This window comes from Ascaphus truei, chromosome 12 (assembly GCF_040206685.1).
Source record: "Ascaphus truei isolate aAscTru1 chromosome 12, aAscTru1.hap1, whole genome shotgun sequence".
In the NCBI taxonomy this organism is placed as follows: Eukaryota; Metazoa; Chordata; class Amphibia; order Anura; family Ascaphidae; genus Ascaphus; species Ascaphus truei.
In genome coordinates, this window is record NC_134494.1 from 4,371,625 (window position 1) to 4,385,990 (window position 14,366).

Here is a 14,366-nt window from a genome sequence, read left to right on the forward strand (position 1 = left end):
TATAACACAAGATATGGCACCTCCTCACTGTTCCCCTACTTGTGAGAAGCATTGCCTCCAGAACCAAAGTGCCGGCCATCCGTCTGACTGGAGCTGGGCACTGAGACCGGAGGAGTGCATCAAGTCGGCGCGGGGACCAGCAGCCAGCAAGGCTGAGAGAGAGACAGCAATCGGTGAGCATGAAACCCGGCAGGCTGAGCAAAGAGCCACAGCTGCAGCTGCTGTAACCATCAGACATGTGGAGGGAGCGGGTGGTCTTGCACCAGGAGAGTCCATTTTTCCCAGAATTGCTGGGGAGGGAAGGCAGCAAGTGAGCCAGCCAGTTTTCCCCGCTACCCTGGCAGAGCCTCAGGGGGTGTCTCAGATCAGCAACCCCCTGTTACCGCCTGGCTATGGGCTGGGGGTATCCGGGGCAGTGGCAGGCTTGTGCCACCCCAGGGATACCTGCCAGCCAAGAGCTAAGGCGGTTGCATCTGGAGAGGTGCCCCTGAGCTCATCCCTGGTAAGGGGGAGACAGTGTCAGGGAGATGGCCTCACTCAGGTGTCCCTAGGACCCAGGTTTATTTATTTATTTATTTATAAAATATTTTACCAGGAAGTAATACATTGAGAGTTACCTCTCGTTTTCAAGTATGTCCTGGGGTTAGGTTAGGGTTAGCTAGGGAGAAGCGGAGTGAGGGGAGGCTGCAGGTAGGTAGCCAGCAGCAGATCTCAGTGAGAGAAGGAGGGCTAGTGGTAGCCAGGGAGGGAAAGCAGCAGGTATTGCAGCTAGAGTTTCCCGTTACCCTGGCAGAGCCCCAGGGGGTTTCTCAGATCAGCAACCCCCTGTTGCAGCCTAGCTATGGGCTGGGGGTATCATGGGCAGTGGCCAGTTTTTGCCACCCCAGGGATACCTGCCAGCCAAGCGCTAAGGCGGTTGCGTCTGGAGAGGTGCCCCTGAGCTCATCCCTGGTAAGGGGGAGACAAGGTCAGGGAGGTAGGTGCACTCAGGTAGTTCCAGGGTCTGGGTTAGGATTGCCCAGGGAGGAGAGGAGTGCAGGTGGGCTGCAGGGAGGTAAGCAGCAGGCTGAGGTGCTGGGCCTAGGGGAGGCTAGGCAGGGAGGCACCGTGGAGCAGGGGAAGATAGGAAGTCAGTGGGGTGTCAGGCAGCTGGCAGAAGCTAGGGGTGGGCTAGGTAGGCAGAAAGTCCCTTGCTATGACGGGCCAGGAGTGACCCCCCTGACAGATTCCCCCGGGTCCCCAAAGGAAGGGCTGTGGGTAGATAGGCAGCCAGGGAGGAGAGTCGGGAGTATAGCGGAGCAGCTACGGGTGGGCACAGAGCCAGGGCAGGTAGGGTCCCTACAGAATAGTGACATAACCCTGTCCCAGACTTGGTTGACAGGAAAGCGACGGTCTGTGCTATATAGCTGGTCTCCTGTTGGTGCAGAGATATGCCAGTCTCTGGGCAATGTGCAGCCTAGTCTGCACAGGAGCCCCTTTCACCCTGGACTTGGTTCCCAAGGCACTGGGTGGGGGGCAGAGGGAGGCAAAGGGGAATGCCCGGCTTTGCAGGAACTGGACTTTACTCTCCACTGCGGCCAGGACAACAAGGTCAATGCCGGAGGACAATTTTGCCAGGCCAATCCCTCAGGACGTAATGAGGGCGTCAAGGGTGCCCGTGGTACCCCAGTGCCTGGGGGAGGCGACTGGGGCACCAGGGCCCCATTGAGCCGGGGAGGTGTGACGATAGTGAGGGTTTGGCCCGGGATTAACGGGGTTACACCCCAAGGGCCCCCCTCTAACCTCGCCAGGGAGACAAGGGGTTAACTGGGCTGAGGCCCAGAAATGTGATTTTACCCTTGTTATAACCTGTAAATGTATTTTCCCCTGTCCCATTGTAATGTCTGGGTTAATCAGTACCTGCATAACACACACACTGGATCATCAGGGGTTAACTGTGCAAGCCCAGTGGGCTAGTTAATGCGTTATCTGTGTATTCCCTTTGCCTCATGGGCCTGCAACTGCCTGTGTCAGCTTGTAAGTGGATTGCCTTGTATGGGTGGCCTCTTATGAGAAATAGCTGCAGGGCAGGGATGTCTGGAACATGAGGGGAAAGGGGGGAGAAAATTGTAACCTGTCTTGCCGGCCAGAATGACACTACAGTCCACACAAAGGTATATGGCCTACCTTGAATGTCAAGAACATAGTGAGGCGAAACCCTTGCTTGCTTCAAAAGGTAAGCCATTTGTGTGTGTCATTTGATTTCTCATCTCTGTCTACACATATTTCCCAATCCAGAGCATTGGCCTTCAACCATGACAACAGGGACGGATTCACGGGCATCGTGAACGGCAATTCAAGGAAAAAGGATGCATTGGCCGGGAATCGAACCCGGGCCTCCCGCGTGGCAGGCGAGAATTCTACCACTGAACCACCAATGCTGCACTGCAATGAAAGATACAGTTCGCAGAGGCCATCGTGAAAAGAAACGCCGATGTCAACAATCAGAGAGGATATACCAGCATGCGACAACACATTCCAGTGGCCTAAATGAAAGTTTAACCTTCGCACACCTTTCAAGGGATCCTGGTGTCACAAGCGGTAAAAGGAAACATCGTGACTGACTGACCAAAAGATGGGCTTGTGAGCGTGGACCAACCACCTCCAATGGTTTCATTACTATAACGGCAATATAATATGGCACATTGCAATATGTCGCGGTATATATCAAGTTTGGCCGGGCGGCACTATGTTGCAATGATTAAGGAAAGTCATCTGAACGACCAACCATCAGCTCAAAGATGATAAAGATAGCAGTGCCAACTGTGACTGTTCCCTGCCGGTACTGAGCGTGGGATGATACCGCATGCTATATGGTTTTAAATGTTTTAACCTAGCCGTCAGTTAAATGGTGATAATTCCCATGCGCGGTATTATCGATACACGCTTTGAATCTATGCGAGAAATACTTCACGAGTGACTGGTGGTAAAATGTCGCTGTCCTGGATGAATTAGGGAAGTATCCACAATAGTTGCCTGCATGCGGAACCCCGGAAGAGTCAACCAGACGTTGCAGTCTGGTAACCACCGAGACACATCCGTTTATCTAGCTGCGAGGCTGGCTAGTCCCACTGATTTGCCCTGACGAAGCTCCGTATGTAGAGGAGTAAGAAACACGTCGGGTGCGATGACGTCATTCGCTCTGATGTCTCGGCAGGCGGGCACACGCGTTGAGCGGTTCTCATCCTTCCCTTCCCCCCCCCCAACTCAACCCTGTTTTGTATTCTGAGTGTAGCTAGCAATAGCCTCAGAATAATGTACTGCACCGACACACTTTATTCGAGCAAATACCCGGTATGTACCTGGCAGATACCTGGAATGCGCCACTCCTCACCTCTGACAAGCCCCGTTGCATTTGCCTTCCCAGCCTGGGTTCATGCCTGGCTGATGGGCGGCTGATCTGTTAAATGATAATGATTAGGATTTAATAGGCTGCAATGCTTCGCGTGTCTACCAGATGGCATAAATTCATGAATTGTAATGCAGTCTATATATATATACTGTGCAGTATTGCAGCCAGCTGGAATAAAATGCTTCAATCCCTGCTTGGAAAATAACTCAATGCACTCGGGCAGAAAACAGTCACAAACCTCAATACACCCGGGTATACCCGAATTCGTGGGACTAGCCAAGCTCGAATAAAGTGTGTCGCCAGTGTAGATTGAATTATTTAGCGTACAGGACACTACAGTCCACACAAAGGTATATGGCCTACCTTGAATGTCAAGAACATAGTGAGGCGAAACCCTTGCTTGCTTCAAAAGGTAAGCCATTTGTGTGTGTCATTTGATTTCTCATCTCTGTCTACACATATTTCCCAATCCAGAGCATTGGCCTTCAACCATGACAACAGGGACGGATTCACGGGCATCGTGAACGGCAATTCAAGGAAAAAGGATGCATTGGCCGGGAATCGAACCCGGGCCTCCCGCGTGGCAGGCGAGAATTCTACCACTGAACCACCAATGCTGCACTGCAATGAAAGATACAGTTCGCAGAGGCCATCGTGAAAAGAAACGCCGATGTCAACAATCAGAGAGGATATACCAGCATGCGACAACACATTCCAGTGGCCTAAATGAAAGTTTAACCTTCGCACACCTTTCAAGGGATCCTGGTGTCACAAGCGGTAAAAGGAAACATCGTGACTGACTGACCAAAAGATGGGCTTGTGAGCGTGGACCAACCACCTCCAATGGTTTCATTACTATAACGGCAATATAATATGGCACATTGCAATATGTCGCGGTATATATCAAGTTTGGCCGGGCGGCACTATGATGCAATGATTAAGGAAAGTCATCTGAACGACCAACCATCAGCTCAAAGATGATAAAGATACATTACCTGTGTTTGGGCTCTCTTTGGGCTCTCTTTACCTCAACCCTGCTCTGTGGATCTAGCTCGCTCGCCTAAGTGTATTAGGGAGCTGGGTGCTCCTGCTTCATGTATTGACTTAGTGCGCAGGGGGGGTGGGGGGGAACCTATGGGTCTGTCTCGCCTGCCTAAGCGCCGCCACGGGCCGACCTCTCATAGCCTTAACGTTATCTTAGCGCGCGCATATGAAGGGGGATGCGTGAGGGGGGGGGCTGCTGACATGTATGGGTGTCAGACCCGGTCCTGAGGGTGCCCCCTGTGAGGTGTCCGGTAGGGGTGTTCCCGCTACCACCTGTCCGTGGGAGCTCCGGTTCTCGGCCGGGGGAAGGGAGAGAGAGGGAGGGGGGGGGGAGATCTACTGCACCGACACACTTTATTCGAGCAAATACCCAGTATGTACCTGGCAGATACCTGGAATGCGCCGCTCCTCACCTCTGACAAGCCCCGTTGCGTTTGCCTTCCCAGCCTGGGTTCATGCCTGGCTGACGGGCGGCTGATCTGTTAAATGATAATGATTAGGATTTAATAGGCTGCAATGCTTCGCGTGTCTACCAGATGGCATAAATTCATGAATTGTAATGCAGTATATATATATATACTGTGCAGTATTGCAGCCAGCGGGAATAAAATGCTTCAATCCCTGCCTGGAAAATACCTCAATGCACTCGGGCAGAAAACAGTCACAAACCTCAATACACCCGGGTATACCCGAATTCGTGGGACTAGCCGAGCTCGAATAAAGTGTGTCGCCAGTGTACAGCTGATGCAGACAGTGTCTTGTCTTGTCCATTGCCAGAGCACCTCGTCTGGCCCCTGCGAAGGCCAGAATCTGGAAGCTGAAGTATCGTGGGACTTCGGGAACCCGGCAAGTTATGCCCCATCCAAGATGGCCGTCCCTCTACTTCCGGTGACGTCCTTCCGGACGCCATCATTGAGTCGCCGGACGTCGGGAGGAGCGGATGTCTTCTTGCGATCTCTTCCCGCCGAAACGACTTCTGCATCCAGTAGGTGTTGGGGATCCCTCCATGCGGTCTGGCGTCGCCATCTTCTGGGTCCTGCGTGCCACGGTGGTTTCCGGGTATCCGTTTTTCCTCACGACCACTGGAACAGCAGGTAAGTTTAGGCCGCTTTAGCCCCACGGCTATAGTTCGTTTTGTTGCGGTTTTACAGGAGTCTCCGGTCTTTGCTGAGAAGCCTGCTGTATATTTTGTACCAGTTTTGGGGTAGATCTGGCGAGAGTTTGGGAGAAACTAGGGCCCAACTGTGGCCAACTCAACTGATTAGGCGCTTATTTACACCTCTTCTTCCGTCGCCCTGGTCTTGTGGTTTTTTGGGCTGGGGGCTTTTTGCCAGTCTGCGGGTGGACTCCGATCTCCCCTGTTGTTTGGTGCGGGGCCGTCCTCCACTCCGAGTTTACGGAGGAATTCTGAGGCTTCCTCTGGCTCCTTCATAGAAATGGCCTTCCCATTTCGCAGGACCAGCAGTCCAAATGGGAAGGTCAATCTGTATCTTATTGCCCTGTCCCGCAGTAGTTTCGTGACTGGTTGGAGTTTCTTTCGGCGGGCCAGGGTAATAGGAGAAAGGTCTTGGAACAGTTGGATGGAGGTTCCCTCAAAGCTGCATGTCCCAGGGCCCCGGGCTGATTGGAGCGCTGCTTCCCGAGCGCTGTAGAAGTGCATTCGTGCAATTATGTCTCTTGGTTGGTCAGAGGCCGCCGGCCTACTCCGGAGGGCCCGGTGACAGCGGTCCATTGCTAGCTCCGCCGCGGGCACCTCCGGCAACAAAACAGACAACCAGCGGGTGATGTAATCTTTAATGTCCGTTACATCCTCAGAGATGCCCCTGATGCGGAGGTTACTTCGACGGTCTCTGTTTTCAGAGTCTTCTTGCCTCTCCGCCAGCTCTGATATTTGGGCTTGCAGGTGATTAGCTCTCTTCTCCGCCTTTTTCGCCGCGGTGTTGGAGGCCGCCATGTTATCCTCCAATGCTCCTGTGCGTTCTCCCAGGCCCTGAACTTCTTTTCTGAGCTCCTGGATTTCGGCGCGGAAGAGCGACTTCATGTTGTTGTAGAGCCGGTCGAAGTCGCATCTTCGCACCGGGAGCTGGCCTGCCGCGTCCTCCCTCTCCTCCTCCCGCTCGGATTCGGATCCCGCTGCAGAGCCCGGCGCCATTTCTGCCTCGGCCCCCCGCGTTGCGGCCCGGCTCACATATTTGCGCATATCGCCGGTTAATTTTTTTTTGTGGGTTGCGGGGCCATCCTGGGTTATTCCCCTGGTGTTGAGTGATATTTTTTCGGGCAAAAGTTTATTTTAAATGCTGTGATGCTGTTGTTTTCATGCGGCGGGTGCGGGAGCTCTCAGCTCAAGCTGCTACTCTCCTCACCATCGCGCATGCGCCTCCATTATTTTCATCTTTTAAGTAAGTGTCTATATTTTGCCTGTTATTTGTACATATTTGCTGTGTTCACCTTTATCAAGGAATAAAATCACTTTATTATATCTTAAGTCTCGTCCCAGTTCAAACCCAGGTATATATATATTTATATATAGTTTTGGTGTCAATTACAGCCTGTCGCAAGCTCTCGTGACAGGCTTGTAATTAACTGGTGGCAGCGGTGGGATTGAACTGGACCTGGATTACAGTATTCTGCGGGGTACTGTGATCCAGTGGGAACTTGATGGTAATTGCAAGTTCCTGGGACTAAAGATATTGAACACACAGTGTACAACATATAACACAAGATATGGCACCTCCTCACTGTTCCCCTACTTGTGAGAAGCATTGCCTCCAGAACCAAAGTGCCGGCCATCCGTCTGACTGGAGCCGGGCACTGAGACCGGAGGAGTGCATCAAGTCGGCGCGGGGACCAGCAGCCAGCAAGGCTGAGAGAGAGACAGCAATCGGTGAGCATGAAACCCGGCAGGCTGAGCAAAGATCCACAGCTGCAGCTGCTGTAACCATCAGACATGTGGAGGGAGCGGGTGGTCTTGCACCAGGAGAGGTATTGGCCGTTGCGGCGGCCAGTCCATTTTTCCCAGAATTGCTGGCCCTGCTGTTGGCGCAGGGAGAGATGTCCCCAGCTGAGCGGCTCGAGCAGCTGAAGCTGGCAATGATCCGACCCGCTTATCCCCTCCCAGAGCACGGCGCTCAGGCAACTCTGCTCTGGACTCCGTTGCCCCTTGCTGGGGTTAGTCCACCGGTGGCGGAGAAGCACCAGCAGTTGCTGCTGGAACTGCCAACAAATGGGCCACAATAATGCCCAGTGCCCTGACCGTGCGCGGTCAGGCGAAGAAGCCCCTCAGGGCCAACGCTCACGAGCTGCGGAAAAGATGACCCAGTTGGCGGCATCCTCTGATGGCTCCCGCCCAGCCGGGGCGACAACCCTCCGCGGGACGTCTCCTGGAGAACCTGGACGGGCTGCATCAGCAACAGCGGCGGAGAGCAGCGGCCATCCACCTGATCCCGGCGGAGAACCAGCGGCGGCGGCAGAGGAAAAGCCGCCACTCCGGCATCCTGCCGGCGGCAGTTTTATTTGGGGGGAGGGACAGGGTTTGCGGGAGGGGGTTATTTTACCAAGTTTGCATGGAGCTGTGTTCCTCCACAAAGACCTGGGACCCTTGTCCTGCACCGTTTTACCTGTACCCAACCCGGGCGCTGTTGCGGCAGTGGCCCGGTACTGCCCAGCCCAGATGGGGCCAGCGGCGGCCGCTCCAGTCCCCCTGCAATTGGGACCAACGAAGGCGACGGTCTCTGCGGGGACCAGCAAGGTAAGCCAGACCAAGTCGCAGACTGACCCTGACTTATTTTTCCCTATGACTGTACCCTGTTGTTTCACTATAGGGGTGACCGAGGGGTGGCAGGAGATAGGGGTACCAGGGGAGGGGAAGGATGGGCAGCTTGTAGGGCAGCTAGATGTCCCCATTACCCCGGTGGAGCAGCAAGGGGACTCTCAGTTAAGAGCCCCACTGTTGCAGCCTTGCTATGGGCTGGAGGTGTCCGGGGTTGTGGCAAAGTTAGACCACCCCCAAATTACCTGCCAGCCAAGAGCTAAGGTGGGTGCATCTGCACCAGCAACCCTGAGCTCATCCCTGGTAATGGGGAGACAGTGTCAGGGAGATGGCCTCACTCAGGTGTCCCTAGGATCCAGGTTAGGATTAGCTAGGGAGAAGTGGAGTGAGGGGAGGCTGCAGGTAGGTAGCCAGCATCAGATCTCAGGGGAGGGGAAGGAAGGGCAGCTTGTAGGGCCGCCAGGCTTCCCCATTACCTGGGCGGAGCAGCAAGGGGACTCTCAGTTAAGAGCCCCACTGTTGCAGCCTTGCTATGGGCTGGAGGTACCAGGGGTTGTGGCACAGTTAGACCACCCCCAGATTACCTGCCAGCCAGAAGCTAAGGTGGGTGCATCTGCACCAGCAACCCTGAGCTCACCTCCGGTAATGGGGGCACAGCTTCAGGGAGAGGGGCTAGCCCCGTTAGCACCCAGCTCTAGGGTAGGATTGCCTGGGAGAGGGTTGGGTGGGCCAGTGGGAACCGGGGAGGGAAGGCAGCAAGTGAGCCAGCCAGTTTTCCCCACTACCCTGGCAGAGCCTCAGGGGGTGTCTCAGATCAGCAACCCCCTGTTACAGCCTGGCTATGGGCTGGGGGTATCCGGGGCAGTGGCAGGCTTGTGCCACCCCAGGGATACCTGCCAGCCAAGAGCTAAGGCGGTTGCATCTGGAGAGGTGCCCCTGAGCCCATCCCTGGTAAGGGGGAGACAGTGTCAGGGAGATGGCCTCACTCAGGTGTCCCTAGGACCCAGGTTAGGGTTAGCTAGGGAGAAGCGGAGTGAGGGGAGGCTGCAGGTAGGTAGCCAGCAGCAGATCTCAGTGAGAGAAGGAGGGCTAGTGGTAGCCAGGGAGGGAAAGCAGCAGGTATTGCAGCTAGAGTTTCCCGTTACCCTGGCAGAGCCCCAGGGGTTTTCTCAGATCAGCAACCCCCTGTTGCAGCCTAGCTATGGGCTGGGGGTATCATGGGCAGTGGCCAGTTTTTGCCACCCCAGGGATACCTGCCAGCCAAGCGCTAAGGCGGTTGCGTCTGGAGAGGTGCCCCTGAGCTCATCCCTGGTAAGGGGGAGACAAGGTCAGGGAGGTAGGTGCACTCAGGTAGTTCCAGGGTCTGGGTTAGGATTGCCCAGGGAGGAGAGGAGTGCAGGTGGGCTGCAGGGAGGTAAGCAGCAGGCTGAGGTGCTGGGCCTAGGGGAGGCTAGGCAGGGAGGCACCGTGGAGCAGGGGAAGATAGGAAGTCAGTGGGGTGTCAGGCAGCTGGCAGAAGCTAGGGGTGGGCTAGGTAGGCAGAAAGTCCCTTGCTATGATGGGCCAGGAGTGACCCCCCTGACAGATTCCCCCGGGTCCCCAAAGGAAGGGCTGTGGGTAGATAGGCAGCCAGGGATGAGAGTCAGGAGTATAGCGGAGCAGCTACGGGTGGGCACAGAGCCAGGGCAGGTAGGGTCCCTACAGAATAGTGACATAACCCTGTCCCAGACTTGGTTGACAGGAAAGCGACGGTCTGTGCTATATAGCTGGTCTCCTGTTGGTGCAGAGATATGCCAGTCTCTGGGCAATGTGCAGCCTAGTCTGCACAGGAGCCCCTTTCACCCTGGACTTGGTTCCCAAGGCACTGGGTGGGGGGCAGAGGGAGGCAAAGGGGAATGCTCGGCTTTGCAGGAACTGGACTTTACTCTCCACTGCGGCCAGGACAACAAGGTCAATGCCGGAGGACAATTTTGCCAGGCCAATCCCTCAGGACGTAATGAGGGTGTCAAGGGCGCCCGTGGTACCCCAGTGCCTGGGGGAGGCGACTGGGGCACCAGGGCCCCATTGAGCCGGGGAGGTGTGACGATAGTGAGGGTTTGGCCCGGGATTAACGGGGTTACACCCCAAGGGCCCCCCTCTAGCCTCGCCAGGGAGACAAGGGGTTAACTGGGCTGAGGCCCAGAAATGTTATTTTACCCTTGTTATAACCTGTAAATGTATTTTCCCCTGTCCCATTGTAATGTCTGGGTTAATCAGTACCTGCATAACACACACACTGGATCATCAGGGGTTAACTGTGTAAGCCCAGTGGGCTAGTTAATGCGTTATCTGTGTATTCCCTTTGCCTCATGGGCCTGCAACTGCCTGTGTCAGCTTGTAAGTGGATTGCCTTGTATGGGTGGCCTCTTATGAGAAATAGCTGCAGGGCAGGGATGTCTGGAACATGAGGGGAAAGGGGGGGAGAAAATTGTAACCTGTCTTGCCGGCCAGCAAGGTATTCTGAGCTGGTGTCTTAGAGAAGAGGAGGGTTTAGAACCCCACATGATAGATGCAGATGGGAGAATGCAAGCTTGTGCCTAAATATTGCTTCTCTGTGTTTTAAAACTGCATAACCCACCCACTGGGACTTAAGGGGTTAATAAGCTACAGTTTAAGGAAATCCCAGTGTATTGTGTCTGTTCAGGAAACTTGGGACTTCAAAGGGCTTAGGTGTGAATTGGCCAGTTGGATGCTAAATAGGATATCCTGCTAGATTTGAGCCTGGCTTCCCAGGGGAATTGTTTATGCGGGAAGCAGGCAAAAGGAAGGGAAGTGTTTGTTATTCACACCTTCCAGCAAAAGGTATCCCCCAGCAGACAATCAAAGTGAGTAACTTTATTAAATATAAGAATATTATGAGATGTCCTTGGCTGAACCGGCTAAGAATTACATAAGTGTATTGGCGGGAGTCAGCCGATCTTTTGAGTCTAAACATTGTATATGTAACTGTGGCTAAATGCCAGATATTATTATCTCTATTAATTTTCATATTACACTGTAATTTTTGGTCTCTCTGCGAGCGTCAGGTGTCAAGGAATGTGTTAATATATCTCACCTGATTGTATGTATTACGGAACGGAAGTTATGCAATGATTTGCAGTAAATATGAAATTTTGGTTGAGTTCTGAGAAACTGCAGCCCCCCTGCTATGATAATGAGCAGGAAGGCTAGAATTTACATACCTGGTCATCAAAAGCTAATTGCTAATTGTTATGCTTGGCCTAGGGACCAAGGGAAGTGGATGTTTTTGTAAATGTGGTAATTCACACTTCAATGGAAGCCAAAAGAGCTTCAAAGACTTTTTACTAGACGGCACGGAGCCGTAAACTGGGAAAGAGGGGGTTAAAATGATATATAAGTCAGAACCACCTTTTACCCATTGTTGTTCATGTTGTCCATTGTTCTGCATGCAAATGATCTTCAGGCCTGCATGTCATCAGGCCTGTTGTGCTATACCATCTTTATTGCTGAGAAGAAATGCCATGCAATGTCTTGGGCTGATTGCTGCATGAAACTGCCAGTCCAGCTGGGACTGTTTTCATTATTTTCATCTTTTAAGTAAGTGTCTATATTTTGCCTGTTATTTGTACATATTTGCTGTGTTCACCTTTATCAAGGAATAAAATCACTTTATTATATCTTAAGTCTCGTCCCAGTTCAAACCCAGGTATATATATATTTATATATAGTTTTGGTGTCAATTACAGCCTGTCGCAAGCTCTCGTGACAGGCTTGTAATTAACTGGTGGCAGCGGTGGGATTGAACTGGACCTGGATTACAGTATTCTGCGGGGTACTGTGATCCAGTGGGAACTTGATGGTAATTGCAAGTTCCTGGGACTAAAGATATTGAACACACAGTGTACAACATATAACACAAGATATGGCACCTCCTCACTGTTCCCCTACTTGTGAGAAGCATTGCCTCCAGAACCAAAGTGCCGGCCATCCGTCTGACTGGAGCCGGGCACTGAGACCGGAGGAGTGCATCAAGTCGGCGCGGGAACCAGCAGCCAGCAAGGCTGAGAGAGAGACAGCAATCGGTGAGCATGAAACCCGGCAGGCTGAGCAAAGATCCACAGCTGCAGCTGCTGTAACCATCAGACATGTGGAGGGAGCGGGTGGTCTTGCACCAGGAGAGGTATTGGCCGTTGTGGCGGCCAGTCCATTTTTCCCAGAATTGCTGGCCCTGCTGTTGGCGCAGGGAGAGATGTCCCCAGCTGAGCGGCTCGAGCAACTGAAGCTGGCAATGATCCGACCCGCTTATCCCCTCCCAGAGCACGGCGCTCAGGCAACTCCGCTCTGGACTCCGTTGCCCATTGCTGGGGTTAGTCCACCGGTGGCGGAGAAGCACCAGCAGTTGCTGCTGGAACTGCCAACAAATGGGCCACAATAATGCCCAGTGCCCTGACCGTGCGCGGTCAGGCGAAGAAGCCCCTCAGGGCCAACGCTCACGAGCTGCGGAAAAGATGACCCAGTTAGCGGCATCCTCTGATGGCTCCCGCCCAGCCGGGGCGACAACCCTCCGCGGGACGTCTCCTGGAGAACCTGGACGGGCTGCATCAGCAACAGAGGCGGAGAGCAGCGGCCATCCACCTGATCCCGGCGGAGAACCAGCGGCGGCGGCAGAGGAAAAGCCGCCACTCCGGCATCCTGCCGGCGGCAGTTTTATTTGGGGGGAGGGACAGGGTTTGCGGGAGGGGGTTATTTTACCAAGTTTGCATGGAGCTGTGTTCCTCCACAAAGACCTGGGACCCTTGTCCTGCACCGTTTTACCTGTACCCAACCCGGGCGCTGTTGCGGCAGTGGCCCGGTGCTGCCCAGCCCAGATGGGGCCGGCGGCGGCCGCTCCAGTCCCCCTGCAATTGGGACCAACGAAGGCGACGGTCTCTGCGGGGACCAGCAAGGTAAGCCAGACCAAGTCGCAGACTGACCCTGACTTATTTTTCCCTATGACTGTACCCTGTTGTTTCACTATAGGGGTGACCGAGGGGTGGCAGGAGATAGGCGTACCAGGGGAGGGGAAGGACGGGCAGCTTGTAGGGCAGCTAGATGTCCCCATTACCCCGGTGGAGCAGCAAGGGGACTCTCAGTTAAGAGCCCAACTGTTGCAGCCTTGCTATGGGCTGGAGGTGTCCGGGGTTGTGGCAAAGTTAGACCACCCCCAGATTACCTGCCAGCCAAGAGCTAAGGTGGGTGCATCTGCACCAGCAACCCTGAGCTCATCCCTGGTAATGGGGAGACAGTGTCAGGGAGATGGCCTCACTCAGGTGTCCCTAGGATCCAGGTTAGGATTATCTAGGGAGAAGTGGAGTGAGGGGAGGCTGCAGGTAGGTAGCCAGCATCAGATCTCAGGGGAGGGGAAGGAAGGGCAGCTTGTAGGGCCGCCAGGCTTCCCCATTACCTGGGCGGAGCAGCAAGGGGACTCTCAGTTAAGAGCCCCACTGTTGCAGCCTTGCTATGGGCTGGAGGTACCAGGGGTTGTGGCACAGTTAGACCACCCCCAGATTACCTGCCAGCCAGAAGCTAAGGTGGGTGCATCTGCACCAGCAACCCTGAGCTCACCTCCAGTAATGGGGGCACAGCTTCAGGGAGAGGGGCTAGCCCCGTTAGCACCCAGCTCTAGGGTAGGATTGCCTGGGAGAGGGTTGGGTGGGCCAGTGGGAACCGGGGAGGGAAGGCAGCAAGTGAGCCAGCCAGTTTTCCCCGCTACCCTGGCAGAGCCTCAGGGGGTGTCTCAGATCAGCAACCCCCTGTTGCAGCCTGGCTATGGGCTGGGGGTATCCAGGGCAGTGGCAGGCTTGTGCCACCCCAGGGATACCTGCCAGCCAAGAGCTAAGGCAGTTGCATCTGGAGAGGTGCCCCTGAGCTCATCCCTGGTAAGGGGGAGACAGTGTCAGGGAGATGGCCTCACTCAGGTATCCCTAGGACCCAGGTTAGGGTTAGCTAGGGAGAAGTGGAGTGAGGGGAGGCTGCAGGTAGGTAGCCAGCAGCAGATCTCAGTGAGAGAAGGAGGGCTAGTGGTAGCCAGGGAGGGAAAGCAGCAGGTATTGCAGCTAGAGTTTCCCGTTACCCTGGCAGAGCCCCAGGGGGTTTCTCAGATCAGCAACCCACTGTTGCAGC

General features: G+C 54.4%; 2 non-coding genes across 2 annotated transcripts; both read right to left on the reverse strand.

Annotated features, from left to right (window-relative positions):
• Positions 1–2,349: 2,349 nt before the first annotated feature.
• Positions 2,350–2,420, reverse strand: TRNAG-GCC (transfer RNA glycine (anticodon GCC)). The gene has a single exon. It is a non-coding gene; the product is annotated as a tRNA-Gly (tRNA).
• Positions 2,421–3,937: 1,517 nt separating this feature from the next.
• Positions 3,938–4,008, reverse strand: TRNAG-GCC (transfer RNA glycine (anticodon GCC)). Its single transcript has one exon. It is a non-coding gene; the product is annotated as a tRNA-Gly (tRNA).
• Between the last annotated feature and the right edge of the window lie 10,358 nt (positions 4,009–14,366).